We start from the raw sequence: 21,427 nt of genomic DNA, 5'->3' as shown, positions 1-21,427 counted from the left end.
ATGAAACTTTCTGGCAGATTAAAACTGTGTGCCCGACCGAGACTCGAACTCGGTACCTTTGCCTTTCGCGGGCAAGTGCTCTACCAACTGAGCTACCGAAGCACGACTCACGCCCGGTACTCACAGCTCTACTTCTGCCAGTATCTCGTCTCCTACCTTCCAAACTGTGAGTACCGGGCGTGAGTCGTGCTTCGGTAGCTCAGTTGGTAGAGAACTTGCCCGCGAAAGGCAAAGGTCCCGAGTTCGAGTCTCGGTCGGGCACACAGTTTTGATCTGCCAGGAAGTTTCATATCAGCGCACACTCCGCTGCAGAGTGAAATTCTCATTATTCTAACCAAATTGCAACTGTGTGGCCTACATCATTTATGGGTCGTTAATATTATTATTACTGTTACTATATGTTATATTAACTTTGTATTTTGCACACTTGCCATCAGCCAGACAATTTAACCAAAGGGTCGCAAGTGTCTAATTTAGGGCGTGTAATGCGACACGTGCGGTTCAACCCCTAGACGAGTTTGAGCCAAAACATTTCGACGAAGAAGAACCGCATGTGAGCTGGAACATCTTTGGGATGTTAGCTCGCACACTCAATGTCGACACCTTCTCGTCACCACATCATCATCGAACAACCCCAAATTACTGCCCATCCTAGCCGCCAAATCATTTATGTATAAAGAAAACAATAGTGGACGCAACACACACGCACTCCTGACGCCAACATTGTCTCTGATTAACACTCGCCTTTGAGGACAACATACTGGGTCCTCTATTACTTAAGAAATCGTCGAGCCACCCACATATCTGGTAACCTATCCCATATGCCCGTACCTTCTAGAAATATGGAATCTGCCTGTGGCCATCATCCACAGTTCCCGATATTAACGATATTGGTCTGTAATTTTTTCGGGTCCGTCCTTTTAACGCTCTTATATATAGCAATAAAGTGCGCTTTTTTCCAGTCTCTTGGTGCTGTGCACTTGGCAAGTGAGTCGCGATAAACCCAGGTGAAGTAACAGGCCAATGGCGTGGACTACTCTTTGTAAAACCGAAATGTGATTCTATTCGGACATAGCGACTCATTTGTTTTCAGCTCTTCCACTTGTATCAGAAACAGAAGTGATAGCTGGGATTCCCAAGCAACTGTTACAGCCAGCCAGCTGTCCCTAATCTATATAAACGATTTAGGAGACAATGTGAGCAGCCCTCGTATATTGTATGCAGATGATGTGTCGTTTACCGCGAAGTACAATCGATCAGGGCACTTGCAATGTGATTTTGGTAATAGAGAGCTAATAACGTATACATTATAAACCAGTATTTAGGGTTTCTCTCAGATAACATTCGTTGCTTATATACTTGCTACAATAAGACTTAACACTCCAACATAGATTAGTGCCACTACATAGACTCACCCTTCCTTTGCATGCACTAACAAGGGAACCTCCCCATCGCACCCCCCTCAGATTTAGTTATAAGTTGGCACAGTGGATAGGCCTTGAAAAACTGAACACAGATCAATCGAGAAAACAGGAAGAAGTTGTGTGGGACTGTGAAAAAATAAGCGAAATATACAAACTGAGTAGTTCATGGGAATATAGGCAACATAGACAGTGGGACCGCAGGAGCGCCGTGGTCTCGTGGTAACGTGAGTAGCTGGGGAACGAAAGATCATTGGTTCAAATCTTCCATCGACTGATAAGTTTAATTTTTCAGTTTATGTGACAAACTCTTATGTTTTCATCACTTTTTTGGGAGTGATTATCACATCCACAAGAAAACCTAAATCGGGCAAGGTAGAAGAATCTTTTTACCCATTCACCAAGTGTACAAGTTAGGTGGGTCGACAACATATTCCTGTCATGTGACGCACATGCCGTCACCAGTGTCGTATAGAATATATCAGATGTGTTTTCCTGTGGAGGAATCGGTTACCCTATGACCTTGCGATCAAATGTTTTCGGTTCCCATTGGAGAGGCACGTCCTTTCGTTTACTAATCGCACGGTTTTGCGATGCGGTCGCAAAACACAGACACTAAACTTATTACAGTGAACAGAGACATCAATGAACGAACGGACAGATAATAATTATGCAAAAATAAAGAACGTAAAATTTTCACGCGAGGGTAGACTTGAACCAAGGACCTCTCGTTCTGCAGCTGCTCACGCTACCACGGGACCACGGCGCTCCTAAACTCACATTCTCCATGATGTTGCCTATGTCGCCCATGGACTACTTAGTTTGTATATTTTGCTTATTTTTTCACAGTTCCACACAACTTCTTCCTGTTTTCTCAATTGATCTATGTTCAGTTTATCAAGGCCTATCCACTGTGCCAACTTATAACTAAATCTGAGGGGGGTGCGATGGGGAGGTTCCCTTGTAAGTTCAGTGCTTAAATATTCACCCTTGTGCTTCTGACAACTTAAATATGTCTCGTAACCTGACTTTCTAATCTCATAAACCTGTAAATATTCACTTGTACATACAAATTCTTTCTCGATAGCTCCCTTAAACTTGTCCGTGGTTGCAAAGTTATCTGTTTGTGTAGTAACTACAGGCTGAACTACGGGGACTTCCACTGAGTTGATAACCCTACATTTCTTTAACATTTCGTTATTCTCATCATCTAACTTAGCGAATACAATTTCGTCTTAAATTGACAACAACTCTGCTGACGTCGCTGGATACGTCTACTTGATTTGCATCAGTCAGAGGCTAACTTTCCGGATTTACGTGTCAAATTCAGATCTTAAAATTACATGACTTGCAACATGATTTTCTAATTTAGAAATATTACGATGGCATTAAAAAAGTAATGCAACATGCCTTTTCTTCTAAAAGCACGTTGATTTTATTCACCTTTCTGGTACACCTTATTATTCCGCCTCTCTCTTGGCTACAAAATCGTATTCTTCAATATAATCTTCGTTCCATTCGACGGCCTCATGTCATCTTATTGGGAGGGTCTGGCACAACTCTGTTCGTTGACATTGGAGCCAACGTCGTGCTGCATCAACAACCTCCCTATCATCCACTTACTGCTCCCACGGAATCCATCCTTGGCTGGGCCAAACAAATGGAAGTCAGAAGGTACGGCATCCGGGCTGTTGGATGGATAAGGAAGAACAGTGCAGTGAAGTTTCGTGAGCTGCACTCGGGTGCGCGGGCTTGTGTGATGCTGTGCGTTGTCATGGAAAAGCAGTAGTTTGTTTCTTCTACCTTCTGAGGGTAACACTATACACTTCAGAGTCGATAGTTGCACCATGAGGGAGAACATCAAACAAACTGCACCCTTCAGAGTCGTAGAAGATCGTCGCCATGATTGAACGTTTTCTTCGGAGCAGAAGTGGTGTGGCGCCGCTCCATAGAGATACGGCAGGTTTGCGCGACCTTGCTGCCATGATGGCAGACGCCTCGCCCAACGACTCGCCGTGCTTTTGTTCAGTTCCAGGTCTCCGTAGACATTCTGCAAGCCCCTATGAAATGAAATTCAATGACAGCTCACTGCTTGGTACGCACCTCCGTTGCAGACATCATTTTCAAGGCTACGTGTCCAAGATGCCACTCCAGGGGGGGGGGGGGGGGGGAACTGAATGTGCGCAACGGAAAATAATAAACGTAAAATGAAGATTCGGCCCTGTCTGAGTACCCCCCTGGACCAGATCTTAGGACCTCTTAATGTACTTTAACATATAAATTACAACCTAAACATAAATGAATGATTAAGGCAACTAATACTACTAAATGATAACGTTGTTCCTGCTTATACAGGGAGAGTCGCGTAAGACGTAACACCCCCATTATTCTGGGGGCGATTGCATGTATCGACAAGCGGTGTTGGCCAAATCATAGCCGACTATGGGGCACACACTCTGGCACATGCACAATAATCACAACGTTTGTATTGACCGAGATAATGAGCCCAGTACATGTTTTTTAAATGGGACGCTATACTTTTTTTTACCATCATTCGAACGCTCTGTAAAAGACGCGTATAGTGATATAACGCATGTTGCTATTGTGATTCAAACTTCTCTTAAAAGATGCTGGGAAATATTGTACGATTGAAGGTCGAGGCGGTAGGAAGCGGCTGCAGACTGTAAACACGCCTCGCGCGACCCACAGGCCGAGATGCCGTGCTCTACGACGTGTGGCTAGAAAAAAACCGGACTAGTACTGGTGAAACAATAAAACGAATGCAATAAGGCTGAAAGTCGCGTGGCCTGTCACGTGACTCTCGCTCCGCCTACTGCTCGAGTTTCATCTGCCTCCTGCACTCAGTCTGCCCGTGGCGTCTGTTTTAAGTAGTTGACGTTTTGTCTGTGCGTCGGAAAATGTTGAGTGTACAGAAAGAACAGCGTGTTAACATCAAATTTTGTTTCAAACTAGGAAAATCTGCAAGTGAAACGTTTGTAATGTTACAACAAGTGTACGGCGATGATTGTTTATCGCGAACACAAGTGTTTGAGTGGTTTAAACGATTTAAAGATGGCCGCGAAGACACCAGTCATGATACTCGCACTGGCAGACCATTGTCAGCAAAAACTGATGCAAACATTGAAAAAATCGGTAAACTTGTTCTACAAGATCGCCGTTTAACAATCAGAGCAGTGTCTGAGTTAACAGGAGTTGACAAGGAAAGTGTTTGGCAGATTCTTCATGAAAGTTTCAACATGAACAAAGTGTGTTCAAAAATGGTTCCAAAGTGTCTCACAATTGAACAGAAGGAACGCCGAAGAATGATTTGTTCTGACATCCTGGAAAACATTGAAAGTGATCCCACCTTCTTACAAAATGTTATTACTTGCGATGAATCGTGGTTTTTTACTTACGATCCCGAAACTAAACGCCAATCGATGCATTGGAAAACTCCTGGTTCTCCGCGACAAAAAAAAGCACGAATGTCAAAATCGAAATTCAAGGCAATGATGATTGTTTTTTTTTTTTGACATCAAAGGGATTGTGCACATTGATTGGGTATCAGAGGGACAAACAGTGAATCAGCATTACTACATTAGCGTCCTGGCTACCCTACGTGAGCGAGTACGGAGAAAACGGAACGATTTGTGGAGAAAAAAGTCACGGATCCTTCACCAAGACAATGCCCCAGCTCACAGTGCGTTGTCAGTGAAGACGTTTTTGGCAAAACACAACATTCCCATCTTAGATCATCCACCCTACTCACCTGATTTGGCCCCCTGTGACTTTTTTCTTTTCCCTAAAGTCAAGTCAGCTTTGAAAGGAACTAGATTTGAGACTGTTGAAGCAGTAAAAGAAAAAGCGACGGAAGTAATGTATGGACTTACCGAAAATGATCTGCAGCATTGCTATGAACAGTGGAAAATTCGTATGGAGCGGTGTAGAGACCGAGGAGGAGAGTACATTGAAGGAGATAACATGAAATTGTAAATAATTGTAAATAAATGTTTTTTCCAGCATCAGTCCGGTTTTTTTCTAGCCGCACCTCGTATGCAGCACGCACGGCCTACGCTACGAAGGTAAATCCTCATCCGCCCTCTTTTAAGCAAAGTTTGAATCACAATAGCAACGTGCGGTACATGACTTTTACAGAGCGTTCGAATGATGATAAAAAAAGTATAGCGTCCCATTTAAAAAACATGTACTGGCCTCATTATCTCGGTCAATATAAACGTTGTGATTATTGTGCATGTACCAACGTATGTGCCCCATAGTGCGCTATGATTCGCCGAAAACCGCATGCCGATACGTGCAATCGCCCCCAGAATAATGGGGGTGTTACGTCTTACGCCACTCACCCTGTATATTTATTGTAGATTTAAAAAAACTTTATATTACAGAGTTTACATTTCCTAAGTATAATTACTAATCAACTGCCCAACTCTGACCCTTATTACAACTGCGCGATCTAATATCAATAACGCGAAATGACTGACATCATATACGTACCAAACACTAGAAGATACTACTTTCAAAGATGATCTACGGTGGTGTGGAACCTCAGTGGAAATGAACTAACGTGATAACAGCTGTTTGGCTTTTATAGCCCTAATACGCCGAAGCAATTTTCGATACCACCATATGTACTGTGTCCGGTGCATCGAAGTGATGGTTCTCGTACTTGTCTGCGACGATGGAAGAACTCCAGCGACAAAATAAACTTTTTCAAATACTAGGACGACAGAAGGCGGTCCTCTGACTAATATACTCCAATATTGTCTTCTCCTCTCTGTGTTCTACAGGTGAGAAACGCGAAGCCACAAGGACGGAGTTCAGCTAACGCCTCAACGTAAGTATAGGCAGATGAGGTGCTTTCAATTACTGAACGCTGCGTACTCAACGACTTCCAACCTGGAGGTGAAGTCCAGAATCGTATATGTTCGCATCTGTACAGTGCCTAACTGTTATAACTCTAAACTCTCCTGAGAGCAAAGACAGCAAGTCCGTCCGTACCAATAAAGCTGATACCGGGCGACCGTCATACACGAGCGCTCAGAACGGAAGACCACGTCTCTCCAGCGCTGGCTTCCCAGCAAGGCTCGGTTCCCCGCCATCGTAATTCCGAAAACGAATCATATTCCCGAAGCCACGGAATATTCTCCCTCTCTACAGATTCTTCTGAAAGCTAATCAACCATATTTTAGTCTTTTCTCGTCCAGCGCGGAAAGTTTGCGAGGAAAAACTTTTACTCGTACACTGGTACGCTTCTGAGTAAAAATCCTTCCAAATAACCCAGCCTGCGTGATTTCCGAGGTTCCGCTTCTTCGTTCCTTCACCTGCGTCAAAGATTTTTGTAGTTTCCGAATTATAATCCTTTGGGTTCGGCTACAAACCGGCCGGTCGCGACTCTATTGTGCTCCAGCGCCTATGTGCTACGACGTTCTTCTTGTTATTTCCTGTGTTTTAAGCACGACCAACACGCCTGTGTGGGCTTTCCACCCAGGGCTTGAGTCTCGCCTGCCGTTTGATTTCCACTGTCATTCCCACCTCTTCTAGTATAGGCAATCATTCATTACGCCGTTTTTATAATAAAGACACTCCGTCACCTTTCATGCAATAAGAGTAACAGCGGTTTCCAGTGGAACACATCGTGTTTCCTGCAACATACACTCCTGGAAATTGAAATAAGAACACCGTGAATTCATTGTCCCAGGAAGGGGAAACTTTATTGACACATTCCTGGGGTCAGATACATCACATGATCACACTGACAGGACCACAGGCACATAGACACAGGCAACAGAGCATGCACAATGTCGGCACTAGTACAGTGTATATCCACCTTTCGCAGCAATGCAGGCTGCTATTCTCCCATGGAGACGATCGTAGAGATGCTGGATGTAGTCCTGTGGAACGGCTTGCCATGCCATTTCCACCTGGCGCCTCAGTTGGACCAGCGTTCGTGCTGGACGTGCAGACCGCGTGAGACGACGCTTCATCCAGTCCCAAACATGCTCAATGGGGGACAGATCCGGAGATCTTGCTGGCCAGGGTAGTTGACTTACACCTTCTAGAGCACGTTGGGTGGCAAGGGATACATGTGGACGTGCATTGTCCTGTTGGAACAGCAAGTTCCCTTGCCGGTCTAGGAATGGTAGAACGATGGGTTCGATGACGGTTTGGATGTACCGTGCACTATTCAGTGTCCCCTCGACGATCACCAGTGGTGGACGGCCAGTGTAGGAGATCGCTCCCCACACCATGATGCCGGGTGTTGGCCCTGTGTGCCTCGGTCGTATGCAGTCCTGATTGTGGCGCTCACCTGCACGGCGCCAAACACGCATACGACCATCATTGGCACCAAGGCAGAAGCGACTCTCATCGCTGAAGACGACACGTCTCCATTCGTCCCTCCATTCACGCCTGTCGCGACACCACTGGAGGCGGGCTGCACGATGTTGGGGCGTGAGCGGAAGACGGCCTAACGGTGAGCGGGACCGTAGCCCAGCTTCATGGAGACGGTTGCGAATGGTCCTCGCCGATACCCCAGGAGCAACAGTGTCCCTAATTTGCTGGGAAGTGGCGGTGCGGTCCCCTACGGCACTGCGTAGGATCCTACGGTCTTGGCGTGCATCCGTGCGTCGCTGCGGTCCGGTCCCAGGTCGACGGGCACGTGCACCTTCCGCCAACCACTGGCGACAACATCGATGTACTGTGGAGACCTCACGCCCCACGTGTTGAGCAATTCGGCGGTACGTCCACCCGGCCTCCCGCATGCCCACTATACGCCCTCGCTCAAAGTCCGTCAACTGCACATACGGTTCACGTCCACGCTGTCGCGGCATGCCACCAGTGTTAAAGACTGCGATGGAGTTCCGTATGCCACGGCAAACTGGCTGACACTGACGGCGGCGGTGCACAAATTCTGCGCAGCTAGCGCCATTCGACGGCCAACACCGCGGTTCCTGGCGTGTCCGCTGTGCCGTGCGTGTGATCATTGCTTGTACAGCCCTCTCGCAGTGTCCGGAGCAAGTATGGTGGGTCTGACACACCGGTGTCAATGTGTTCTTTTTTCCATTTCCAGGAGTGTATTTTTCACAGCTATGAAACGCAGAATTTCCCCCATTTTGGACCTTGGCTGCCATCTCAAAGCGAACAGGTCCTGTCCTTTTAAAAGTATACCTCCCCTTGTGATTCGTGAACACAGTATTCGCTGTTACTAACCTCTGTACGAGCCCTAAGGGGAGGTATATTTTTAAAAGGACAGGACCTGTTCGCTTTGAGATGGCAGCCAAGGTCCAAAATGGGGGAAATTCTGCGTTTCATAGCTGTGAAAAATACACTCCTGGAAATGGAAAAAAGAACACATTGACACCGGTGTGTCAGACCCACCATACTTGCTCCGGACACTGCGAGAGGGCTGTACAAGCAATGATCACACGCACGGCACAGCGGACACACCAGGAACCGCGGTGTTGGCCGTCGAATGGCGCTAGCTGCGCAGCATTTGTGCACCGCCGCCGTCAGTGTCAGCCAGTTTGCCGTGGCATACGGAGCTCCATCGCAGTCTTTAACACTGGTAGCATGCCGTGTCAGCGTGGACGTGAACCGTATGTGCAGTTGACGGACTTTGAGCGAGGGCGTATAGTGGGCATGCTGGAGGCCGGGTGGACGTACCGCCGAATTGCTCAACACGTGGGGCGTGAGGTCTCCACAGTACATCGATGTTGTCGCCAGTGGTCGGCGGAAGGTGCACGTGCCCGTCGACCTGAGACCGGACCGCAGCGACGCACGGATGCACGCCAAGACCGTAGGATCCTACGCAGTGCCGTAGGGGACCGCACCGCCACTTCCCAGCAAATTAGGGACACTGTTGCTCCTGGGGTATCAGCGAGGACCATTCGCAACCGTCTCCATGAAGCTGGCCTACGGTCCCGCACACCGTTAGGCCGTCTTCCGCTCACGCCCCAACATCGTGCAGCCCGCCTCCAGTGGTGTCGCGACAGGCGTGAATGGAGGGACGAATGGAGACGTGTCGTCTTCAGCGATGAGAGTCGCTTCTGCCTTGGTGCCAATGATGGTCGTATGCGTGTTTGGCGCCGTGCAGGTGAGCGCCACAATCAGGACTGCATACGACCGAGGCACACAGGGCCAACACCCGGCATCATGGTGTGGGGAGTGATCTCCTACACTGGCCGTACACCACTGGTGATCGTCGAGGGGACACTGAATAGTGCACGGTACATCCAAACCGTCATCGAACCCATCGTTCTACCATTCCTAGACCGGCAAGGGAACTTGCTGTTCCAACAGGACAATGCACATCCGCATGTATCCCGTGCCACCCAACGTGCTCTAGAAGGTGTAAGTCAACTACCCTGGCCAGCAAGATCTCCGGATCTGTCCCCCATTGAGCATGTTTGGGACTGGATGAAGCGTCGTCTCACGCGGTCTGCACGTCCAGCACGAACGCTGGTCCAACTGAGGCGCCAGGTGGAAATGGCATGGCAAGCCGTTCCACAGGACTACATCCAGCATCTCTACGATCGTCTCCATGGGAGAATAGCAGCCTGCATTGCTGCGAAAGGTGGATATACACTGTACTAGTGCCGACATTGTGCATGCTCTGTTGCCTGTGTCTATATGCCTGTGGTTCTGTCAGTGTGATCATGTGATGTATCTGACCCCAGGAATGTGTCAATAAAGTTTCCCCTTCCTGGGACAATGAATTCACGGTGTTCTTATTTCAATTTCCAGGAGTGTAGTTTAGACAAGAGAATATGAGCTTTCGAAATGTGGTGATACAGAAGAATGCTGAAGATTAGATCACGTGACTAATGAGGAGGTATTGAATATATTTGGGGAGAAGAGAAATTTGTTGCACAACTTGACTAGAAGAAGGGATCGGTTGGTAGGACATGTTCTTAGGCATCAAGGGATTACCAATTTAGTATTGGAGGGCAGCGTGGATGGTAAAAATCGTAGAGGGGGACCAAGAAATGAATACACTAAACAGATTCAGAAGGATGTAGGCTGCAATAGGTACGTGGAGATGAAGAAGCTTGCACAGGATAGAGTAGCATTGAGAGCTACATCAAACCAGTCTCTGGACTGAACACCACAACAACAAAACTGTAGTCTGATTTCTGAAAATGTTGAAAATAACCTTCGCTCTCTGTTTTACCAATGCTGCTATCAGAGTTCTGAAGGTAGCATTCCAGTCAACAATGTCAAAAGATAGCTTACGACGGTGAAATTACTCATTCTCGGATTCAGGTTATCTATTTCCTACGAAGAACTTCAGTTAGAGTTTCGTACATTCAGGAAAATTAGCTGGTGGGAGCTAATGAGACGATACGCTGCTAAAACTGAGTTTTATCGACACGCTATGTGTGGAGGAAGTTAGATACTTGTTTACTGGTCGTGCTTGCGTACAGTTTACACAGCATACACCAACAGAAGGAATGGTAGATTACATTGCTTTCTGCGAATGGTCTCACTCAGTTTCAAAAAGACAGGACGTTCAGTTCTGCACATCTAAAGATACTACACCAATGACAAGTGTTGACACATGATGACAAAATAACTAGAGTGGCAATTTCATAATATTTAGGTGTCAGTATCGATGAGAAGTTTAACTAAAAAATCATTTTCGAACTGTTAAAATAATTTCGTTCAGGTAAATTTGGTCTTCCATCAATCATCAAATCGGAGATCGAGAAACCTGTAGATCATGCGCCGACCTCACAATGCTCCTCCATAGGCGGCGATCTTGTGCACTTTGGATCCAGTTGTCACGGACTCCTAGTTGGCAGAGGTGCAGAGGTTTTCCTGTAGCCCATCCTCCCATCGCTTACTGGGTCTTTCGGTTGGACGGTTGCCATCAAGTCTTCCCATAAGTACGGCTTTTGTCCGAGAGGTGTCTAGTCTCCTAGCAATGTGGTCATCAAAGCTTATTCTCTGCGCTTTCAGTTTTTGAACGAGGTTCGGTTGCCTCATCAGCTCACACAATTCTTGGTTTTTTTCTACGAGCTCCCTTCCTGGACAGGTCCAAAGATCCTCTCATAATTTTTCTTTCGAAGACCCAACAAGTTTTCTTCATCCTTCTTTGTCGTGCTTAGGGCTTCTGTCCCATACATCAATACTGCCACTATCACGGCATTGTATGCTTTAAATTTGGTCTTAATTGACAGATTCTTGGATGATATTATCTGCTTTTCACTGAAATAAGTTTTAGACCCATTCGCAATACGTTGGTTTATTTCCTGTTGTAAATAATTTTGCTTGTAGAACCATGTACCAAGGTTTTTTCTTTTTTTTCGTGATGAGTTACCCCAAACATTCCATACAACATTAGTGAAACGTGTTATCTTACTTTCTCTTTCCCCAGAGTTCGCATTGACTGGAAGAGCAAATGTGAGGTAAAAAACCTCACATTTGCTCTTCCAGTCATTGAAAACGCTGGGGAAAGGAAGTAAGTTAACAAATTTCGCGTATATTTATTTAGTAATGTTGTATGGAGTGTTTGGTGTAACTCATCACGAAAAAAGAATGTCTTCTTTGTTCAAAAAAGTAAGAATAATCTAGGGTGCCCACTCACAATCATCTTTTAGACATGTGTTTAAGGAGGTAGGTATTTTGACTACTACCTCACAGTATATTTATTCCCTCCACGAAATTTGTTGAAAATAATCCACCACAGTTCAAAAGGAACAATCTTGTAAATAATGACAATATCAGTAGAACAAGAGACATTCATTACTCCACATTAAGATTGTCTTTTGGCACAAAGAGGAGTGCACAATACTGCTACCAAACTGTGATCACTTATCCAGTGATATAAAATGCCTAATAGCTAAGTTAAACTTGAAAGCAAACTGAAAAAATTTCTCATCGACAATTCCTTCTGTCCTGTAGAAGCATTTCTATTTTGAATGTTATTTTGCTCTGTAATGGAAGTTGTGAGAATCTGGAGATCGGATTTAGCAAAGATGGCACTGCCATATTGACCATGAGGTCTTTCAGCCACCAATTTCATTCCTGGAATCTTAGGGCGTCGTTGATGAATGTCTCTGTGTTTCTTGGACGCATAATAGATCGCATTTGTGTGTGTAACAGGTAGTGTAATAGCCCTTCTTAACACGTTGATAAACCTTCAATGTTTACAGAGATGATTGAAATGCTTGGCTCTGGTTCGAGCCTTTCCCGATTGTTGGGTACCACCTTGCTCATCTTGAATCAGAAGACCCGCGCACTACACGGGTGTCAGCCAGCAGTACCAGGGCTCCAGTCAAGCAAAAGCCTTCCCATTCAACTGAAAGCCTCACTGAACCACCTTCGAACTTCAGTGTCAACTCATGGCGTTCCAGATCCAGCCACCTTGCAGGGTGGACGATCCCGACCGAAAGCCTCCCATCAGGTCACGAAGGAAGCTGTTCAGTATGGAAGACCCTCAACAGGCTGCGTTCTGGAGTTGGACGAACGGAGACCAACTTGAAAAAGTGGTGCTTAGCAAGCGACTCCACAGCATGTGAATGTGGTGAAGAACGGACAATGAGCCATTTAGTCTGTAGCCTATGCCCAACGCCATGCTCGCCACAGAATGTCATCGATGCCAACAAGGAAGCGTGCGAAGTTCCTGTGTACTGATCACGCCGCATTTAATTGTAATTGTAATGCTTATAGTACCACGTTTTGGAACATTTTGTATAACTTGTAAGCTGTAGTGTGTGTTTCTGACACGATTAAATAAATTTCTATTTTTTTTATTTAACAAAATTGCAGCCAAATAGCCATATACAGTTACTTTGCTTAACATTTTACATTTACATTTACATTTTACATTTTTGCATATTCATTTCCCGATTTCACTCTTTTACTGCACAGTTCTATGTGATATCGTTCACAGGCTTCGTTATACAGTTCACATACTCACGTTGTGGTTGGGTCGTGATAAGTTTTGTTTGTGCAAATTAGATGATGAAAGCCGTGAATAGAAAGTCTAGTTACGACATGTCGCAGCTCGAATTTTGGTGCTGTCCATGAGCGGTTTGTCATTGCTTCGGTGCCATAGAACTCCGGCCAATATTTTTTCTCGTTTGTCTTCCATGATCTTCAGTTGTTTTCTGGAAGCCCTCGTGTGTGGCATCATACATCGAAGTTTGATGTCTTCAGTTAGGAATGTCTCTCTCGCTAGTAGGTACACTAGTCTACATCTTGTTGTCTTTGAGAGACCTAGTGCTCTTTTTAGATAAGTAGATTTTACCTTTTCTAGTGTTTCTAGATTTTTTCCTGTCACGTGGTCCCATATAACCTTCTTCCCATAGGCCAGGATTGGCAAGATTTTTGCGTTCAATAATTTCATGGCTGTTTCTAGACTGAGTTGGTGGATGTTTTTGATGTCCTGTATTGCTATTATTGCTTGGGCTGTACGTCCTGTTTTATGTTTTGTGAAGCATTTGGCTGTTGGTTGCAATGTCACCCCTAAGTATTCAAAGTCTGATGAGATTTTTATTTTTTGTCTTCCGATGTTGGTTTCCGCATTCTTGGGTGTTTTGCCTCCTTTTCTGAATATTACCATTTGTGTCTTTGTTATGTTTATGTGTAGTTTGTGTTCACTGCAACATTTGTCTATTTTCTCAATGATTTTCTGCAGCTTCTGTATATCTGTTGAACCTACGGCTATGTCGTCAGCGTATGCATATACATATACATCTTCTTCATTTTCTCCGCCGGCCGCGGTGGCCGCGCGGTTCTGGCGCTGCAGTCCGGAACCGCGGGACTGCTGCGGTCGCAGGTTCGAATCCTGCCTCGGGCATGGATGTGTGTGATGTCCTTAGGTTAGTTAGATTTAAGTAGTTCTAAGCTCTAGGGGACTTATGACCTAAGATGTTGTGTCCCATAGTGCTCAGAGCTATTTGAACCATTTGAACCATTTTCTCCAATTCGGAGTGCTTCTTCAGTGGCAAGAATGTACAGCAAAGGGCTCATTGGGTCATCCTGTAAGACTCCGTTCGACTGCAGAACGGGGTTCGAAAAAGAGAGGTTGTCTGACATCGTGATTAAGTTGTATTCGATGATTGATTTGATTATTCTTGCCCATACGCTATCTTCTCCCATTGTGTTTTCCAGTTTTCGGACTATGAGATCTCTTTCCAGTAGGTCAAAGGCTTTGGTAAAGTCTATGAACACTGTTTAGAACATTTGTTTCTTTTGTAGCGCTTCGTCGATGTTGTTTAGAAGCCTCACTGCCGTAAGTGTTGATCTTCCAGATCTGAAACCTATTTGTCGTTCTGGGAGATGACTGACCGCAGAGGCTTCCATTTTTTGTGTAATTATCTTTGAAAACATCTTGAATAGAGTGTTTTCCAGGGCTATGCCTCTGTACTTGTTTGAGTCCGTTGGGTCTCCTCTACCTTTGTAGAGAACTTTTATTGTCGAGTGTCTCCATTGTGTCGGAATTCTTCCAAGTTCCAGGCATTTGTTAAACAATTTGATCCATACCTGTTGGAGGGCCACTTTTGCATCTTTTATATGTTCATTATATAATCGGGTCCTGCTGCTTTCTTGTTCTTCAGTGCTTTTATTACTTCTTTTACATATTATTCATTTAGAGGTTCCCATATATTGTCTTTTTCCTTCTATTTTTGCAATGTATGGAAACTCACGAGTGTATTAAATTTTAAATGGTCAGCATGTAGCCGTATTTAGATACGAATGTGCAACGTGAATGTAAAATCACTCGTTTCATATCATTACCATTAATCGTAAGAATGATCCATGGAACCCTAATCTAAATTTAAAAAAATAAAGATGGTCTTTGGGTGCTTCAGCATGCAGTGTGGTGTAGCTGGGCATGGCTGTTGGCTGTAGGCGCTGGCAGTGCATTTCGGTGAGGTTCCATTTATTTTTCTGGTGTTTCAAGTACATATTACTCATACACGATATTGCACGCGGTGACGTCACTAAACAAATACCGTGGTGACTAAGGTAAAGGTCAGTAGTGCGTGTACTGTCAAGCTTGCTCACGCGCCGACTCAGAAGACGACCGAACGGTCCTCATTACTGGATGCAACAATATTGTGGTCGGCTAATACTTAAGTAATGTTCTTTCAAATAGCTTTTCGTATGCTGTATTTGGCTTCGCTACAAGATTTCGTCATTCCTCTGTGGCCTACTCAAGACCACGCGCTCACATGGATGGCTGTCTACTTATAACTCTTCCACCCGTGATTACCAATTTCTTACGGTACCTCCCGCTCACATTTTGTAGCTTTCACTATTGATTTTAACAGGTGATGTGTATCAACTGTATTATGTTGATTTTGATCACGTTTTCGTTTTGCATTTTGGTACTCTCGTTGCTATGGGTTTATTTATCGGTTGTAATTTTTTATTTATTTAACTTGGCCTTAAGAAAGGCCTATGTACAACAGATGACATCATTTGCTTGTACTTTGCAGAAAGTATCCTCCAGAAACGGCCTTCTTCGGAAACTGGCGGGATCGAACTGGGGTACACATCCACAGACATTAAGAACAACAGCTCTTGCCTTATGCTATTCTGCAGGAGAGTACGATAGCACAGTGTGGTACAATTCTGTACACGCAAAGCAGGTTGATGTAGCCTTAAATGACAGCTGTAGGACTGTTACAGGCTGCCTGAGACCATCCCCCACGGAAAAAGTTCAATGTCTCGCTGGGATTGATGTAACATCAGAAGAGAGGTCGCCGCTAACATGGAGAGGCATAAATCAAATACAGTGACCTCATATCCACTCTTTGGACATGAACCTGCCAAGCCAAGACTGAAGTCCAGGAAGAGGTTCCTAACAACTTCACAGCCCTTAGAACAGGTTCGTCCAGACTGTGCCCCTGGGGCGCTAGCGCCCGCTATCGCCCGCGGCCAGTGCCCCGGCCGAATTCGTGTATGTTGTCGCAGTGGCCGAGCCCTGTCGCTTAGCTGGCCGTGCCGACCGCCCGCCGCGCCTCTCGACCTTATACCATTATAAGACACAACCACGGGTTTGGATATTTTTCTAGCCGTGGCTCTGAGCACTATGGGACTTAACATCTATGGTCATCAGTCCCCTAGAACTTAGAACTACTTAAACCTAACTAACCTAAGGACATCACACAACACCCAGCCATCACGAGGCAGAGAAAATCCCCGACCCCGCCGGGAATCGAACCCGGGAACCCCGGCGTCGGAAGCGAGAACGCTACCGCACGACCACGAGATGCGGGCTCTAGCCGTGGAAAACGTGTTAGAGTCAAAGGGTTTAAAATGGGAACGCCTGACCAGTGCAACAACGGATGGAGCCCCTGCGCTACGAGGGATATGCACTGGATTCCTGGGTTAAGTCAGGTCAAAAATGGCTTTTCCTTATTCGCGGCAGTCCATCGTCTGATATACCAGGACGCACTCTGTGCGAAGATTGGCAACATAAAAAATGTTCGAACGGTTATTTATCTTCGATCGCATGTACTCACACATCTCCAATTTAAAGAATTTCTGTCTGATATCGAAGCGAAATACTCGGACATCCCCTACTACACTTAAGTAAAATGGTTGAACAGAGGAAAGGTGCTTCATCGGTTTTTCTCCTTGAGGGGTGAAATAAATACCTTTTTGAAATGAAACGACGTCCAGAAGAATTACTTTCTGATCCTAAGTGGATGGCGAATTTGGATTTTTTGAGTGACCTTACTGGTTATTTAAATACTTTGAACATTTCACTCCAAGGCGAAAAATCACTCTGTTGCTGATATAGTGCAGACGATACAAGCATTTAAAAGAAACTTATTTTGTGGGGAAAACAGTTGCGTGAGAAGAATTATGGACACTTTCCTGCACTATAGAGTGTTAAAGAAGATGTGGATTTTTCAGATTATGTTCAAATCATTTGCGAATTACAAGAACAGTTTTAAAACAGATTTTTGGAGATAAATAAGTCAACGGGCCTTATATATATATATTTGATCGCCCGTTTTCCCTTCGGGCAGAGGACGTCTCACAAGTGCTTCAACTAGAGCTGACTCACCTGCAGTCCGATATCCGCCTGAAGAACCGCTTTCTTATGTGTAAAACATTGGATGCCTTTTACAGATGTTTCCACGAGAGAAATATCCTCTTTTGCGCATTCACGCGGCCAAATTTCTCTCAATGTTTGGTTCTACGTATATTTGCGAGCGCTTTTTCTCTCTTTTAAAGCTTGCTAAAGCTAAGAACCGTTCATTACTTGGCGATAAAAATTTGACTAATTCTTTGAGGTTAGCAGTCTCACGGAATATTGTACCAAACCCAGACAAAATCGTTTCCTCGAAAAAGAAAAACGTGTAAAATGTTAATTGTCTTCTTTAACAATGTTGACTGTAAGAACTAAAGAGTTTTATAACCGTAATTCTGTTTTTAATAAGTTTTCAAACTTGGTCAGTTAAAGTTATTACGTACAAAACAGCAAACTAAGGATCCGATTTCTAAACTCTGAAAAGGGATACAAAAAGCTGTAGCACGAAGTATAACAAAAAATATTTACTTGAACTAGTAACAGTAAGAATGAGACACTATATCCCTTACATAAAACTATTTCTAAAATAGAATATTTTGTTTACGTTGGATCAGACTGCGGGACAGTCCAGCGCAGAGCAGTGCTGTGCGGTCTCACTCGCTCCGCAGCGATATCTCTCTCTCCCTTTCTCTCTCTCTCTCTCTCTCTCTCTCTCTCTCTCTCTCTCGCTCCTATGCCGACACTAAGGACGCAGGGTCGCGGACGGGGCGCTGAACTACACTGCCTGGTGCCCGCGGGGCGAGGGAGCGCCTGCGGGGCGCAATTCTTGGATGAGGCTGCCTTAGAAGGATCAGCTGCAGCTACCCGACTCGCCAAGTGGAAAGAAAGATGCCAACATCTGTCAAACTGGATGACACCACAAGAATCCCTGCCACCTGGACACATACGGAAGTGGGTCATCTGGAATTCCTTGAACAGACTACGGACCGAAGTCGCAAACTCCAGCGATAATCTCCTTACATGGAACTTCCAACTGCCAAATGCCAACACAACACTGTGCGAATGCGGTGAGTTGCAGACAACCCGGCATCTCTTCAAATGTAACTTATGCCCAGCCAGCTGTAGCATGAAGGACTTAACGTCTGCAGCACCCAGTGCTACCAACGTTGCCAAATTCTGGAGCAATACTGTACAGTTTCCTTTGTGTGTATTGTATATGTGTTCATTTTAGTGTACCTCTGACACGAATAAAGAAAGAAGATTTTTGATTTGTTGTTCAGTGTTGCTATTTACATTTAGTTTACCTGTTGTCATTTGGAGATACTGACAGGAGCTGTGAACGCTATAAAATGGAATGTCAACTGGAGAAATTTGAACACTTTCGACATTCTTCTGTTTGAGTGCGATAAAGTGTGGCGGCAGAGGGGTGAACCAGAAACATATGCAAAAACAGAAATAATGTCTGATGGGATACCGCAATCGCTGGTTATACAATGCTACTTATAAGACGTCTTGATTGCAAAAATGTTTATTCACATGACCGGTTTAGGCTCTTCTAGAACAATCTTCAGATGTGCAATTTCGGCTACAGGAGTAACCCGCCCACACACAGCAACCTTCACATGCTGCGTCAGGTGATGTGACATTTAGTCTTCCTCACTCTTTCAGTTCTTCTTTAGTAGCCCGCCAGTCGCGAATAGTTCTTTCTGTGTGATTTTTAATGTGACGCAGCATGTGAAGGTTGCTGTGTCTGTACGGGTTTCTACTGTAATCGAAATAAAATGGAATGTCAAGTGGAGAAATTTGAACACTTTCGACATTCTTCTGTTTGAGTGCGATAAATGTGACGGTAGAGGGGTGAACGAGTAACATATACAAAAACAGAAATAATGTCTGATGGGATACCGCAATCACAGGTTATACAGTGTTACTTGTAATCCGTATGGATTGCAAAAATGTTTATTCACATGACCGGTTTCGGTTCTTCTAGAACCATCTTCAGATGTGCAATTTCGGTTACAGGGGTAACCCGTCCACACACAGCAACCTTCACATGTTGCGTCACGTGATGTGACATTTAGTCTTCTTCATTCTTTCAGTTCTTCTTTAGTAGCCCGCCAGTCGCGAATAGTTTTTTCTGTGTGGTTTTTAATGTGACGCAGCATGTGAAGTTTTTTGTGTGTGGATGGGTTTCTACTGTAATCGAAATTGCAGATCTGAAGATGGTTCTAGAAGCACCGAAACCGGTCATGTGAATAAACATTTTTGCAATCAAGACGGTTTATAAGTAACAATGTAGAAACATATGCGCCATGTCTGGAGATAATGCCATCGGACAGAGCACGGAAAGAAAATATGTTTAGTTCTAAGGAGGATCGTTTTGACATTAGTGTCTCGACGTCCGGCAAGAATTTAGGGATCTGATGAGGATCGTGTAAACGCTTTAATCCTCAATGATTCACGTTAGTGTACTCGACAATTGGCAAATGTGACGAACTGAAATCATTTCACCATCGTGCGACATTTGCATGCAATTGGGAAGGTTCAAAAGTCCGGTGTATGGGTATCATATGCTCTAAGTCAAGGTACTGTAACAAAACCCAGCGGGCGGGGCTGTAATGTGCATCTCTGCTTGCTCTTCATCAATTTGTTCTTTAACACCTACCATTCCTTCCCTGAACTGTTACTGGTCACGAGAAATGGTATCTTCTTGCTAACATAAGGATAAGAAAGGAATGGTTGAGCCCAAAGAAAGCAGCAACGCCCTATACAAAGACCTGCGAGCATACACAAAAGAATGCGATGCATGTGGTGGAACAACGACAGTGTGGTATATTACGAATCGCTTCTCCGAGATGTAGCCATCATTACTGATGTCAACAGAGGCGTCTTGCAGGCAGTCCAAGAAGAACGACCAAGAAGACTGCGTGGAACTACTCCACAAGGAGGACCGCACGCGTTCTGCTAGACTGACAAAAAACGCTATACAGGAGTTGGGGTGAAAACTCATTTCGCGAACCCCGTGTTCAACTGATCTTGCGCCCTCAGATTTTTCACTCTCTATCCAACAGCCTTGCCGTCCGCTGTGGCCGAGCGGTTCTAGGCACTTCAGTCCGGAACCGCGCTGCTGCTACGGTAGCTGGTTCGAATCCTGCCTTGGACATGGATGTGTGTGATGTCCTTAGGTCAGTTACGTTTAAGTATTTCTAAGTCTAGGGGACTAATGACCTCAGATGTTAAGTCCCATAGTGCTTAGAGCCATTTGAACCATTTCGAACAGCCTTCTAGGAACTGCATTTACGGATGAAAGTGCGCTCTTAACATGGCTCGACGTGTTCTTCGCCTCAGGACCACATGATTTCTAGAGTAGCGGAATCGGAAAACTACCCCAGCGTTGGCAAAATGCCGTAAATAATAAAGAAGGATATATTATTGATGACTCCCCGTTATATGTATTGGTTGTGTTTATTAAACTTATCGGAAAACGCTTCGGTCTTTACCAGGGACGGTTGGAAAGTCGGTGCAAAAAAAGAAAAGAAAAATACTTACGTCTTTGGGTTGTTGTTGTTGTGGTCTTCAGTCCTGAGACTGATTTGATGCAGTTCTCCATGCTACTCTGTCTTCTGCAAGCCTCTTCATCTCGCAGTACCTACTGCAACATACGTCCTTCTGTATCTGTTTAGTGTATTCATCTCTTGGTCTCCCTCTACGATTATTACCCTCCACGCTGCCCTCCAGTACTAAATTGGTGATCCCTTGATGCTTCAGAACATGCCCTACCAACCGATCCCTTCTTCTAGTCAAGTTGTGCCACAAACTCCTCTTCTCCCCAATTATATTCAGTAGCTCCTCATTAGATATGTGATCTACCCATCTATTCTTCAGCGTTCTTCTGTAGCACCACATTTCGAAAGCTTCTATTCTCTTCTTGTCCAAACTAGTTATCGTCCATCTTACACTTCCATACATGCCTACACTCCATAGAAATACTTTC

Source organism: Schistocerca serialis, chromosome 10 (genome assembly GCF_023864345.2).
Source record: "Schistocerca serialis cubense isolate TAMUIC-IGC-003099 chromosome 10, iqSchSeri2.2, whole genome shotgun sequence".
Lineage (NCBI taxonomy): Eukaryota > Metazoa > Arthropoda > Insecta > Orthoptera > Acrididae > Schistocerca > Schistocerca serialis.
Note: the sequence above shows the minus strand (reverse complement) of the source record.